Consider the following 13,017-nt stretch of genomic DNA (forward strand, 5'->3'; position numbering starts at 1 on the left):
GAATGGCATTTGGAATCCTTGGGAAACTGACCATAGGAGTGAAGAATCCCCTATTAACTTTTTTTCTTCTGAGTTCCATGCTCATTTTTTTTTTCTTTTTTTTCCCATGCTTTTTTTAACTTAATAGCAAGGCCACCTGATGTGAAGAACTGACTCATTCGGAAAGACATTGATGCTGGGAAAGATTGTAGGCAGGAGGAGAAGGGGACGACAGAGAATGGGGTGGTTGGATGGCATCACCAACTCAATGGACATGAGTTTGAGTAAACTCTGGGAGTTGATGATGGACAGGGAGGCCTGGCGTGCTGCAGTCCATGGGGTCACAAAGAGTCGGACGCGACCGAGTGACTGAACTGAACTGAAGGTTATATCATAATTATTTATCAGCCACATCTCACTATTGTTTTATATTGAGTTTGAGAGGAACTTAAATCTTCTGGTGTTTTCACATGGACCTTGTCTGTAACCACATAAGCAAGATGCCACAGTCAAAAAATCCTGTCCTGATCTTCATAGTCATATCCATTAAGTCATTGACACCTTCATTTGTCTAACCTTTACAACATTCTGAAGACAGCTATGGCCTACCTACTATGCATTAGGTCCACTCATGATGCTGGGGAGGTAAAGAGAACATGTCAAATTCCTGGGATATGTGAAGCCTTTAGACACTTAGCTAGCTAGAACAAGTATCCCAGTCTCAGAGACAGCATGTCCTGATCAGGCAGTAGCATCCAGTCTAGAAAACAGAAAAGCACTCTGAGAGGCTGTGCTAAATGGAAGGAAGTGTGGGGTGAGGAAGCTGTTAGCAAAAGAACAGAAAGGATTCTTTTTGGGGGTGGGGAGAGGATGGACGGAATCCACTATGACAGATTACCTCCTTAATAGTGACCAGAAAATTCCTGGATGGTTGACTAAGGTTACATTTCAGGGGAAGGTTGAAACTGTAGTTGGGTTAGGTATTAAATCTAGGTTTGGTATCATGGTCTTTAGCAGAAGTGATGCCATTTGGGGACTGTGGTTTTTCTCTTCAATACTAATAGGAGGGTACTATTATTATCACCTGCATATCACACATAAGGAAGTTCAACGTACAGGGTTCACAGCTAAGTGACAATGAGAATTTGAGCACAGGAAGTTTGGTCCAAAATTCATGCTCTTAACCACTCTACTTTACTGGTTATTTTATGAAAATTGCTTGTGCTCCTGACCACTTACTTGACTTAATTGGAGGTTAGAAAACTTTAAGACATCTGGGAGAATTTAGACAAATTAATTAGGAACATGAGAAGGATAATTGTATGGACTAAAAGATTAAAATGACTTATCAGGGGGCACTAGTGGTTAAGAACCCACCTACCAGTGCAGGAGACACAGCAGATCTGGGTTTGATCCCTGGGTCTGAAAGATCCCCTAGAGGGGGAAATGGCAACCTACTTCAATATTCTTGCCTAGTGAATCCCACGGACAGAGGAACCTGTGGGCTATAGTCCACAGGGTCACAAAGGGTTAGACACGACTGAAGTGACTTAGCATGTATGCACAAAATGTTAAAATATTCTACAATAATATAGAAAATACTAAATACAGGGCATATTTTTGAAATGAAAAGAGTGAAACTCCATAAGAATAGTAAATAGAACTACCAGTCAGAGCCTTCTGTTTCTGACAAAATGGCAATATAGATATCTTGGTTGATGCTCACAGTAAAAATGTTGGATAAAGGATAAAAGTGTTAGCAAGTCCAAGCTCAGTCTTCTCACCGCATGACAGGCCAATAACTCAGGAGACAGGGCTTGAGGCAAGAAATAACGATTTTATTTGAAAACTGGCAGACCAAGAAGATGGCAGAGGAACTTAAATCTTTTTTGAGATTAGTGTCTCAAAATAACCATCTTATCTGGGTCTGGATGACAGTTTCTTTTATAGAACACAGAGTGGGAGGGGGTGAGGAAGTAAAGTAAAAAGGCCATCAATCTTACAAATATCTCCTAGCATGGCCAGCCTCAGGGAGGGGATGTGTTAATTTCTACTTAGTTGCAGCCATTCACAGGTGGACAGGGTCAGGATATGAACAGAGCACTTTGGTTTAACATCCAGGCAGAGATGCATGGTTTGCTGAGGAAGCCTATTGTGTATGGCCGTTGTTCCTTCGCTGAGTCACTTAGTCGTGTCCAACTCTTTGCAGTCTCTTGAACTGCAGCACACCAGGCTTCCCTGTCCTTCCTATCTCCTGGAGTTTGCTCAAACTCATGTCCCTTGAGTCAAGGATGCTATCCAACCATCTCATCCTCTGTTGTCCCCTTCTCCTCCTGCCTTCAATCTTTCCCAGCATCAGGGTCTTTTCCAAGGAGTCAGTTCTTCACATCAGGTGGCCAAAGTATTGGCGCTTCAGCTTCAGCATCAGTCCTTCCAAAGAATATTCAGAATTGATTTCCTTTAGGATGGGCTGGTTTGATCTCCTTGCAGTCCAAGGAACTCTCAAGAGTTTTCTTTGGCACCACAGTTTGAAAGCATCAGTTGTTTGGCACTCAGCCTTTTTATGGTCCAACAATCACATCCATACATGACTACTGGAAAAACTATAGCTTTGATGATATGGACCTTTGTTGGCAAAGTGATTTCTCTGCATTGTAATAGGTGTCTAGGTTTGTTATAGGTTTTCTTCCAAGGAGAAAGCATCTTTTAATTATGTATAGACAGTATCCAAAAGCAACAGGAAGCACAGGTTAAAGTAAAAGAAACAGATCCAACATGTCATATTTTCTTATTCCTTGTAACCAAAGGACATTTAGAAACATGGATGAGGAAATTAGCAATTTTAGAAGCTAAAAAAGTAAGTGAAAGCAGAAACACAAAAAGGTCAGTGAGTTGGGTTTAATTGTGGGGACATTTGCTAAATCAAACTCTGGTTTTCAAGTGACCAGGTTTAGGACATGCTATGTGTTGGAGAAGACTCTTGAGAGTCCCTTGGACTACAAGGAGATCCAACCAGTCCATCCTAAAGGAGATCAGTCCTGGGTGTTCATTGGAAGGACTGATGCTGAAGCTGAAACTCCAGTACTTTGGCCACCTCATGCGAAGAATTGACTCATTGGAAAAGACCCTGATGCTGAGAGGGATTGGGGGTAGAAGGAGAAAGGGGCAACAGAGGATGAGATGGCTGGATGGCATCACTGACTCGATGGACATGAGTTTGAGCAAGCTTCAGGAGTTGGTGATGGACAGGGAGGTCTGGCATGCTGCAATTCATGGGGTCACAAAGAGTTGGACACGACTGAGCGACTGAACTGAACTGACTGATCCTAAAATATGACATCTTAGTATATTGAATATTTTGAGCTGAAGGATTCTGAGAAAATGACAATATTTTTCTGACCTTCCTGGGGCCCTCCCCCCATTTAGCACGTCATGAGAGAAGGACAAGAAGAAAGGTAGACATGTTTCCTGTCCTTCCAAAGCTTACTGTCCAACTCTAGGAGTGGGCTGTATTTATTCCCAGATGCAAACAAGGCAAATGATGTTCAGAGAGGCTAATTGTCATGTAATTATTAATTGGAAAAAACTATATTTGTGTCAGTGTTTAGCCCTTGCTCTTTCTAGCACATGAGCTACTTATTGAAGATTTGTGTTGGTGAAGGCTTTTGGGTTGCAAATGACAGAAAAAGATCTCAAACTGATTCAAGGTGGCTTCAGCCTGCAGCGGCTTGAATGAGGGTTTTGGATCCTGGCAAGAGATTGAAGTTAGGACACAGGAATGAAAGTTGTGAATCCTAGCTAGCAGACCACCAGAGACCAGTGACCAGTGACAAGGCCCTGGCCTGTCAGCTGTGTAGATATGAATTTCCACACAGAAACAGAAAGTAGTGAAACAATATAGTGCTTATTAGGAGGAAAAAAACTATGTGTAGATGGACATGTAGGCAGGCTCAAGAGAGAGAGTCATGCCTTTGTGGTATTTTGAATCACAGTTACGGGGCATTTCTTCCACGTTTCCTTGGGCCAATCATCTTGCTTTGCTGGTTCTGAGTTCGGATCTGGTATACCTCAGGGTCCTCCCATATGTGCATTTCTTAGCCAAGATGGAATCTAGGGAAGAGACATATGGCTAGGTTGGTATCACTTACTATGAGGTGACACTCCCTCTCTTTTGACCTCTAAATAGCCTTTCTGCCCATGTGTAGTTGGGAAGGTCTCCTTGTCTTTGAAAATGAGGACTCTGTGGTTTTTATCTGGGCAGGAGTCAGCTCATCTCTCTGCTCCTCTTTGAGTGTCTGTCCACAGGGCGTGAACTCTGACTATTTATACAGGGTCTGTCTATCTCCTGCTTCAAAACTACTTTAACCTGAAGGGGAATTCTGTTGATTTATGAAACCAAGCCTGAGAAAGGGAAGAGAAGGTGCTGGGTTGACTTGGTCCAGGGAATTCCAGTGTTGAGAGTTTCTCGCTTGCACTCTTGCTCTCATTCTTGCTCTATCTCTGTGTCTTTCTGCAGTTTGCATTTGTTTTGTCCCCATATTGAAGAGATCCTTTTCATGTTCTAGGGAGTATGCTACTGGCAATATGCACCATGTCCTAATGACTTGCAACAAAGGAAAAAGGGCAGCTTCCCCGCTACCCATATTTAGCACAATTCTGGGGAAAACTGGTTTATTCTTCATGGGAAATGAACACACCACTGGTTCCATCATTGAGGCCAGAAGAGTGAGGTATTTTGATTGGCTCTTCTTATGTCTCTTCCCTACTTCTAGAGCCAAGAAAGACAGAAGAAGGGGAGGTGGCACAAATGTGGCTGCCAAAGGGACGGTGAATGGTGCCAGCTTTTAGTAAGCTCCTGATCAATGTTAGGCCAGGAACAAACTTTAGCAGTTGTCTAGTATAGCACCTTTGCATCTGCACTAGAAATTTCAAATGCTATATCGATCAGGTTTCTTTTACTATTTGTTGTTGTTGCTCAGTTGCTAATTCAAGTCTGACTTTTTGCAACTTCATGGACTGCAGCACACCAGGCTCCCCCATCCTCCACTATCTCCCTGAGTTTGCTCAAATTCATGTCCATTGAGTTGGTGATGCCATCCTCTGTCGTCCCCTCCTCCTCCCACCTTCAATCTTTCCCAGCATCAGGGTCTTTTCCAATGAGTCAGCTCTTCGCATCAGATGGTCAAAGTATTGAAGCTTCAGCTTCAGCATCAGTCCTTCCAACAAATGTTCAGGACTGATTTCCTTTGGGGTTCACTGGTTTGCTCTCCTTGCTGTCCAAGGGACTCTCAAGAGTCTTCTTCAATACCACAATTTGAAAGCACCAGTTTTTCATCACTCAGCTTTCTTTATGGTCCAACTCTCACATCCATACAACACTACTGGAAAAACCATAGCTTTGACTAGATGGACCTTTGTTGGCAAAACGATGCTTCTGCTTTCTAATATACTGTCTAGGTTTGTCACAGCTTTCCTCCCAAGGAGCAAGTGTCTTTTAATTTCATGGCTGTGGTCAAAGTGTGCAATGATTTTGGAGCCCAAGGAAATAAAATCTGTCACTGCTTCTACCTTTTCACCTTCTATTTGTTATGATGTGAAGGGACTGGTTGCCATAATCTTGGTTTTTTTTCATGCTGAGTTTTAAGCCAGCTTTTTCACTCTCCTCTTTCACTTTCATCAAGAGATTCTTTTTTAGTTCTTTACTTTCTGCCTTTAGAGTGGTATCACCTGCCTATATGAGATTGCTAATATTTCTCCTGGCAATCTTGATTCCAGCTTAGGTTTCATCCAGCCTGGCATTTCACATGATGTACTCTGCATATAAGTTAAATAAGCAGGGTGACAGTATATAGCCTGGTTATATTCCTTTACCAATTTAGAACCAGTCAGTTGTTTCATGTCTGATTCTAACTGTTGCTTCTTGACCCACATACAGGTTTCTCAGGAGGCAGGTAAGGTGATCTGATATTCCCAACTCTTTAAGAATTTTCTGTAGTTTGTTGTGATTCACACAGTCAAAGGCTTTAGCTTAGTCAATGAAGCAGAAGTTTTCCTGGAATTCTCTTGCTTTCTCTATGATCTAATGAATGTTGGCAATTTGATGTCTGGTTCCTCGGCCTTTTCTAAACCCAACTTGTACATCTGGAAGTTTTCCAGTTCACATTCTGCTGAAGTCTAGCTTGAAGGATTTGAAGCATCACTTTACTAGCATGTGAAATGAGTGCAACTGTTTGGTAGTTTAAACATTCTTTGGAATTGTCCTTCTTTGGGTTTGGAATGAAAACTGACATTTTCCAGTACTATCCTTTTCCAGTCCTACTATGCTAGCTTCTAAAAAATTAATTCGGAAGCCTGTCCTATTTTGAAAAGTGAAAGTGAAAGTCACTCAGTTGTGTCTGACTCTTTGTGACCCCATGGATTATATAATCCATGGAATTCTCCAGGCCAGAATACTGGAGTGGGTAGCCTTTCCCTTCTCCAGGAGATCTTCCAAACCCAGGGATTGAACCCAGGTCTCCCACATTGCAGGTGGATTCTTTACCAGCTTAGCCACAAGGGAAGCCCAAGAATAATGGAGTAGGTAGCCTATCCCTTCTCCAGGGGATCTTCCCGACCCAGGAATCAAACCAGGGTCTCCAGCACTGAAGGCAGATTCTTTACCAACTGAGCTATCAGGGAAGCCCCTGTCCTGTTTTATTCTTGTCTAAATAACATTCAATATAACGTTCCTTAAAGATTTTTTAAAAGTTCACCCATAAACACATTGGGTCCTTGTATTTTTTGTGAAATAGGTTTTGAAACAGGATGTTAATATCTATTTAGAATTTCTTCCTTGGAATTGGGTATATTTAAATGTTGACAATTAACAACATACAGTAGAAACTCAAAGTATATTAGATTCCCCTCTCCTCATCTGGAAAACAGAGGAGACTGTAATGTTGAAGATGCTTGAGAAAGGGCACAAAATATTGAGAGCAGAGTTTTCAGAAGATTAATGTGATAGCAATTTTGAAAGGTATTAGAGAAGACTTGTAGGACAATGCCTCTCAACCAATTTGTGATGGAGTACCAGTTTTTCTTTTTAAAAATCTATTGCAGATCCTTTGTAAGATGTAATTACAAATTACTAGAAAAATAAAATTTAAACAACAGGTATGCAAAATACCAGCCTGATGTTCTATGTTTAGATTCAACAGACATAAAATTACTATCTCAAATGGTTGTTGGTGTTTCTAAATAACAAATCCTAATTTCTGTATTTACTTTGTATTGGACTGGGAACAAATTGTTCACAGGAGGGCACTGGTTCCCACTGACTAGGAGGTTGTGCAATAATTCTTATAATCAATGCTGTCCAGTCAAAGACCACAGGAACACACCTGTTCCTGAGAAGTTGGTTATTACTTGTTGTAGCAAAATGAGTTACAACCTGCAACATCTTAGAAAGATCAGTCTTCTGCCTTCATCCTCGGGGAATATGTTCCAAGACTCCCATTGGGGTGCCTGAAACTGTGGATAATACTGAACCCTATACTGAAATGTGGATAATACTGAAACTGTGGCTAATACTGTGCTTCTTTTAAAAAATACATGCCTATTTATGATAAAGTTTAATTTTTAAATTAGGCCCAGTAAGAGATTAACAATAGTAACTAATAATAAAATAGAATAATTAAAACAATATACTGTAATAAAAGTTATGTGAATATGGTCTCTCTGAAAATACTGTACAAATTTAATGCCTTTTCCATGTTAGCTATGCACTTATGCACTATGGTTATAATTTCTGCAGTTTGAGGCACAACAGTAAAACTGGGATGAATTACTTCTCCTTTTTCACAGTTTCATGGATAGAAGAATTGTTCTTCCTGTAGATCTTAGCAACTTCAACAAACCATTTTTTTCGCTCATTATCCGGTTGAAAGCTTTCACCTTTTTACTTAAGGAAGCACCTTGCTTGAGGCTACTCTTGGGCAGATCTGAATTGCCAGCATCACTGCTCACTACAATGGGGGCCCTTGTTAAGTAAGGGTGACTTGATTACAAGCACTGTGATACCAGGACCAGTGGACCTGATAACCAAGTTGGGTACTGAGTGATTAAGGGCCACAATAACTGGACAAAGGGAAGATTTGCATTGTGGTGGATGGAGCAGACAGTGTGAGATTTCATCATGCTTCTCAGAACCCCACACAATTTAAAACTTATGAATTATTTCTGAAATTTTTCATTTAATATTTTTAGGCTAAGGTTGACCACAGGTAAGTAAAGTGAAACTTCAGAGAAACAGGGGCTTGTGTAATTAGGAAGATCTTATTTTATGATTTGGACTTGTGTTAGGTAATGCCGAGAGATGGGGCTTTGTCTGGGGTTGGATGCTGTAAGGAAGTGGAGACTATTCTATGTTTGGGTATCTTAATAAAGCTTATTGGAAAGAGGCAAGAGTAAAATGAGTATAAAGTTTTACTTGGCAAAGAGACAAGGGCTGCTTATTTTAGCTAGGATGGAAAATATTTTGGTTATCTTTGTGGTTTGGACGCGTTCCTGTTTTTGTCTATGTTCAGATGTGACTGTGGAGTGGGTTTGTTTCTGTCCTGACTGCAGAGTGGCCTGGTCGGATGATGCCCTGTGAACCTGTTTATGTTGCGCACCAGCGCCCAAGCTGCTCCAGATGTCAGGTCCTGCTTCTCTCTCTCTCATCCCTGTAAGGTAACAAGGGCTCGTCTGCAGGGACGAACACTTCATGTGAAAGCTTAAGGAACAGGATGTGGTGAGCTGCTATCATAGCACATGTCAATCCTCAGACTTTAACACACGTCAGAATCACCTGGCAGACAAGTAAAGACACTGACTGCTGGGCCCCACGCCCCAGCTTCTGATTCAGTAGTTCTGGGGTGGGCTTGAGAATTTGCATTTCTAACCAGTTCCCAGGTGTTGCTGATGCAGCCAGACACCACAGTGTGCAAACCACCGAGGCAGACGGAGCTATCAAAGGTGAGGATTATTACAGGGAAAGAAAGAAGACCTATTATAGGTAGCTGCAATTTCCAAGATAAAAATCTACAGCATTCTCCTGGTGCAATTCTGACACTGAACTACACTGTGCATTTTCCTATGTTAAATTACAAGTCTTTGACAGGGCAGTTCACACGGGAAAATTCTTTTCAAAATTGCACAAATTGTTGACCACTAAAGTTTGTCCTTAACATGAAAGTACAACTTGTGTGTTCATTATCCATTGTCCAGGAAGTTCCTAATTACAAACAGGTAGATCTACTTCAGGAAAATGGGTTAGTAAACCAGCTCTTCAACTGGATTATCTGCAAACTGGCTTATTTGCAAGCAGACTTTGTGCCTACTAAATGCAAAGTAACCCTTACAATCCCTCTACTACTTATTCTGCTTCATCAATATTAAGACAAAATTCCCTAAAATGTATGTAACTGCCTATGCCTTTGAAATATTTAAATGTCTTTACTAAAAATTTGACATTTTTTACTTAATCTTGTTCATTCTTTTCTGGGATAAGAGAAAATGGTAAACTGAAAAAAGCAAGTGGTAAATAGAGGCGGGAATGGGTGATCCTTTCTTGTACTGAAGAGTGGGTTTTAATTTAATTTCCTCTGTGTGTGTGTGTTAGTTGCTCAGTTGTGTCTGACTCTTTGTGACCCCGTGGACTATAGCTCGCCAGGCTCCTCTGACCATGGAATTCTCCAGGTGAGAAGGCTGGGGTGGGTTGCCATTTCCTTCTCCAGGGGATCTTCCTGACCCAGACATTGAACCCAGGTCTCCTGCATTGCAGGCAGATTCTTTATCATTTGATCCTAATATGAAATAAAAGAAAAGAAATGTGGCACAGATTTCTTGTGGTTCAGCTGGGTTGCCTCTACCTTATATTGTACATTGAGATTCAGTTCTTGGCCTAAGAGAACTTAAGTATCATAAAAATGTTTATATATGAACTTATTAAAATGATTTTTATAGCTCTTTTTCAAAAATATAATTATTTTTTATTATTTTTTGGTGGTATTGGGTCTTTCTCTGGCTTTTGGCACTCTGTGATGGGGTCTAGTCTTCCTTACGGTCCGCAGGTTTCTGAGTGGAGTCCTTTCTCTCATTGTGGGGCACGCGCTTGGGGACACTTGGGCTTCACAGGCTTAGCTGCTCGAGGCATGTGGGAACTTCCCCTTCCAGGGATCAAACCAGTGTCCCTTGCATTGCAAGGCAGATTCTTAACCACTGTACTGTCAGTGAACCTCTGCCGTCTTTCTAACAAGTTATAAACCATTTTATTAACTCTCTCTTGAAAGGCTACCAAGAAAACAGATCACCAGTCCAGGTTCGATGCATGAGACAGGGCGCTCAGGGCTGGTGCACTGGGCTGATCCTAAGGGATGGGATGGGGAGGGAGGTGGGAAGGGGTTCAGGATGGGGGCACAGGTGCACCCATGGCTGATTCATGTCAATGTATGGCAAAATCCACCACAATATTGTAAGTAGTTAGCCCCCAATTAAAATAAATAAACTAAAAAAAAAAAAAATCAAGTCCCCCCCCCACAAAAAAAGAAAGGCTACCAAGAATCTGGTAATTCATGAAAAACAGTTCAAACAAGTAAATTATTGCTGTAGAACCAGGAAACTTGGCCTTCTTTTTTAACTGAAAAAAAAAAAAAAATAGATTTTCAAAATCTTCCTCCCCTGACAAAGACTGCTCTCTCTATAGATGTGATGAAATTCTTTTAAAAAGAAGGCCAGGGCTCCCCTGGTGGCTCAGTGGTGAGGAATTCGCCTGCCTACTCAGGAGACTCGGTTCACTCTCTGGCCTGGGAGGATCCCGCAGGTCACGGAGCGGCTGGGTCCCTGCGCTCAGCTCTTGAGGCCTTGTGTTGGAGCCTGCGCGTTGCAGCTCCTGAAGCCAGAGCGCCCCAGGGGGAACGCTCTGCAGCGAGAGAAAGCACTTCATTGAGAATCCTGTGGACCACAACTAAGCAGTAGCCCTTGCAGCCACAAAGACCCCCACAACCAAAAATAAATAAATGAATAAAATTATAATTTTAAAAAGAGAAGGCCAAATTTCCTATTTCATCACATCTGTAGAGAGAATTATCTTTGGCAGGTGATAGATTCGGCAAATCTAATAAGTTTTTTCAGGTTAGTATTAATAAGAATTCAAATATAGTAAGATGGTTAATCTTGGGGTTGAGATGGGTCTACATCTGATTAGCTACTGGACCAGGAGCAGGTCTTGCTCTGAGGAATAACTCATTGTAACTTCCATTTCTTCATTTGCAAAATTAGAAGCTTAAACAAGTTAACCTGAGGGATTCTCTGAACTCTTTAATGTTTAAGCTGTTATACTAGGACTCGGGCTGTGAGTTTTAATTATACTTGTCTCTTTCACAGCTCCTCTTAATTATTATTATTATTGTTATAGAATCAGAAGGATATTAATGATAAGGGCATGGAGTTGGCAAAGGGTCTCAGAATAGTTTAGGAAGGAACTGAGGTTGTTGAGCTTGGAAAAGAGGAGGAACATAATGGGAGAGACATGAGATCTCCCTGAAAAATACTTGGAAAACTTGTCGTGTGAAGAAGGAAAACATATATTCCAGGTTCAAAGGGTGGAAATTACAAGGACATAAATTTTGGTTCAGTGTCAGAAAAAACTTCAACTATTCATTCAAACATTACTAAATATTTATTAAGCACCTGCTATGTGCCAGACAGGGACATCACCAGATGGTCAGTACTGAAATCAGATTGATTATGTTCTTTGCAGCTCAAAGTGGAGAAGCTCTATACAGTCAGCAAAAGCAAGACTTGGAGCTGACTGTGGCTCAGATCGTGAGCTCCGTATTGCAAAATTCAGCCTTAAACTGAAGAAAGAAGGAAAAACCATGAGGCCATTCAGGTTATGACCTAAATCAAAATCCCTCATACAGTGGGGGTGACAAATAGATTCAAGGGATTAGATCTGATAGACAGAGTGCCTGAAGAACTATGGACAAAGGTTCCTAACGTTGTACAGGAGGCAGTGACCAAAGCCACCCCCACCAAAAATGCAAGAAGGCAAATAGTTGTCTGAGAAGGCTTTACAGATAGCTGAGGAAAGAAGAGAAGTGAAAGGCAAGGAAGAAAAGGAAAGATATATTCATCTGAATGCAGAGTTCCAGAGAATTGCAAAGCTATTGTAAGAAAGAAGGCCTTCTTAAATGAACAATGCAAAGAAATAGAGGAAAACAATAGAATGAAAAAGACCAGTGATCTCTTCAAGAAAACTGGAGACATCAAGGGAACCCATTCCACGTAAGAATGGGCATGATAAAGGACAGAAACAGTAATGACCTAACAGAAATAGAAGAGATTAAGAAGAGATGGCAAGAATACACAGAAGAACTATACAAAAAAGATCTTAATGACCCGGATAACCACAATGATGTGGTCACATACTTACATGTGAACATCCTAAAGTGTGAAGTCAAGTGGGCCTTAGGAAGCATTACTAATAACAAAGCTAGTGGAGATGATGGAATTCCAGCTTAGCTATTTCAGATCCTAAAAGATGATTCTGTGAAAGTGCTGCACTCAGTGTGGCAACAAATTTGGAAAACTCAGCAGTGGCCACAGGACTGGAAAATGTCAGTTTTCATTCCAACCCCAAAGAAAGGCAATGGCAAAGAATGTTCAATTGTGCTTATTTCACATTCTAGCAAGTTTATGCTCAAAATCCTTTAAATCAGGACTTCAGCAATACACGAACCAAGAAATTTCAGATGTTCAAGCTGGATTTAGAAAAGGCAGAAGAACCAGAGATCAAATTGGCAACATTCATTGGATTATAGCAAGGGAATTCCAGAAAAACATTTATTTCTGTTTCATTGACTACACTAAAGCCTTTGGCTGTGTGGATCACAACAAACTGTGGAAAATGCTTAAAGAGATGGAAATACCAGACCACCTTACCTGTCTCCTGAGAAAGCTGTATGCAGGTTAAGAAGCAACACTTAAAACTGGACGTGGAACAATGGACTGGTTCAA

The sequence above is a fragment of the Odocoileus virginianus genome, chromosome 10 (genome assembly GCF_023699985.2).
Source record: "Odocoileus virginianus isolate 20LAN1187 ecotype Illinois chromosome 10, Ovbor_1.2, whole genome shotgun sequence".
In the NCBI taxonomy this organism is placed as follows: Eukaryota; Metazoa; Chordata; class Mammalia; order Artiodactyla; family Cervidae; genus Odocoileus; species Odocoileus virginianus.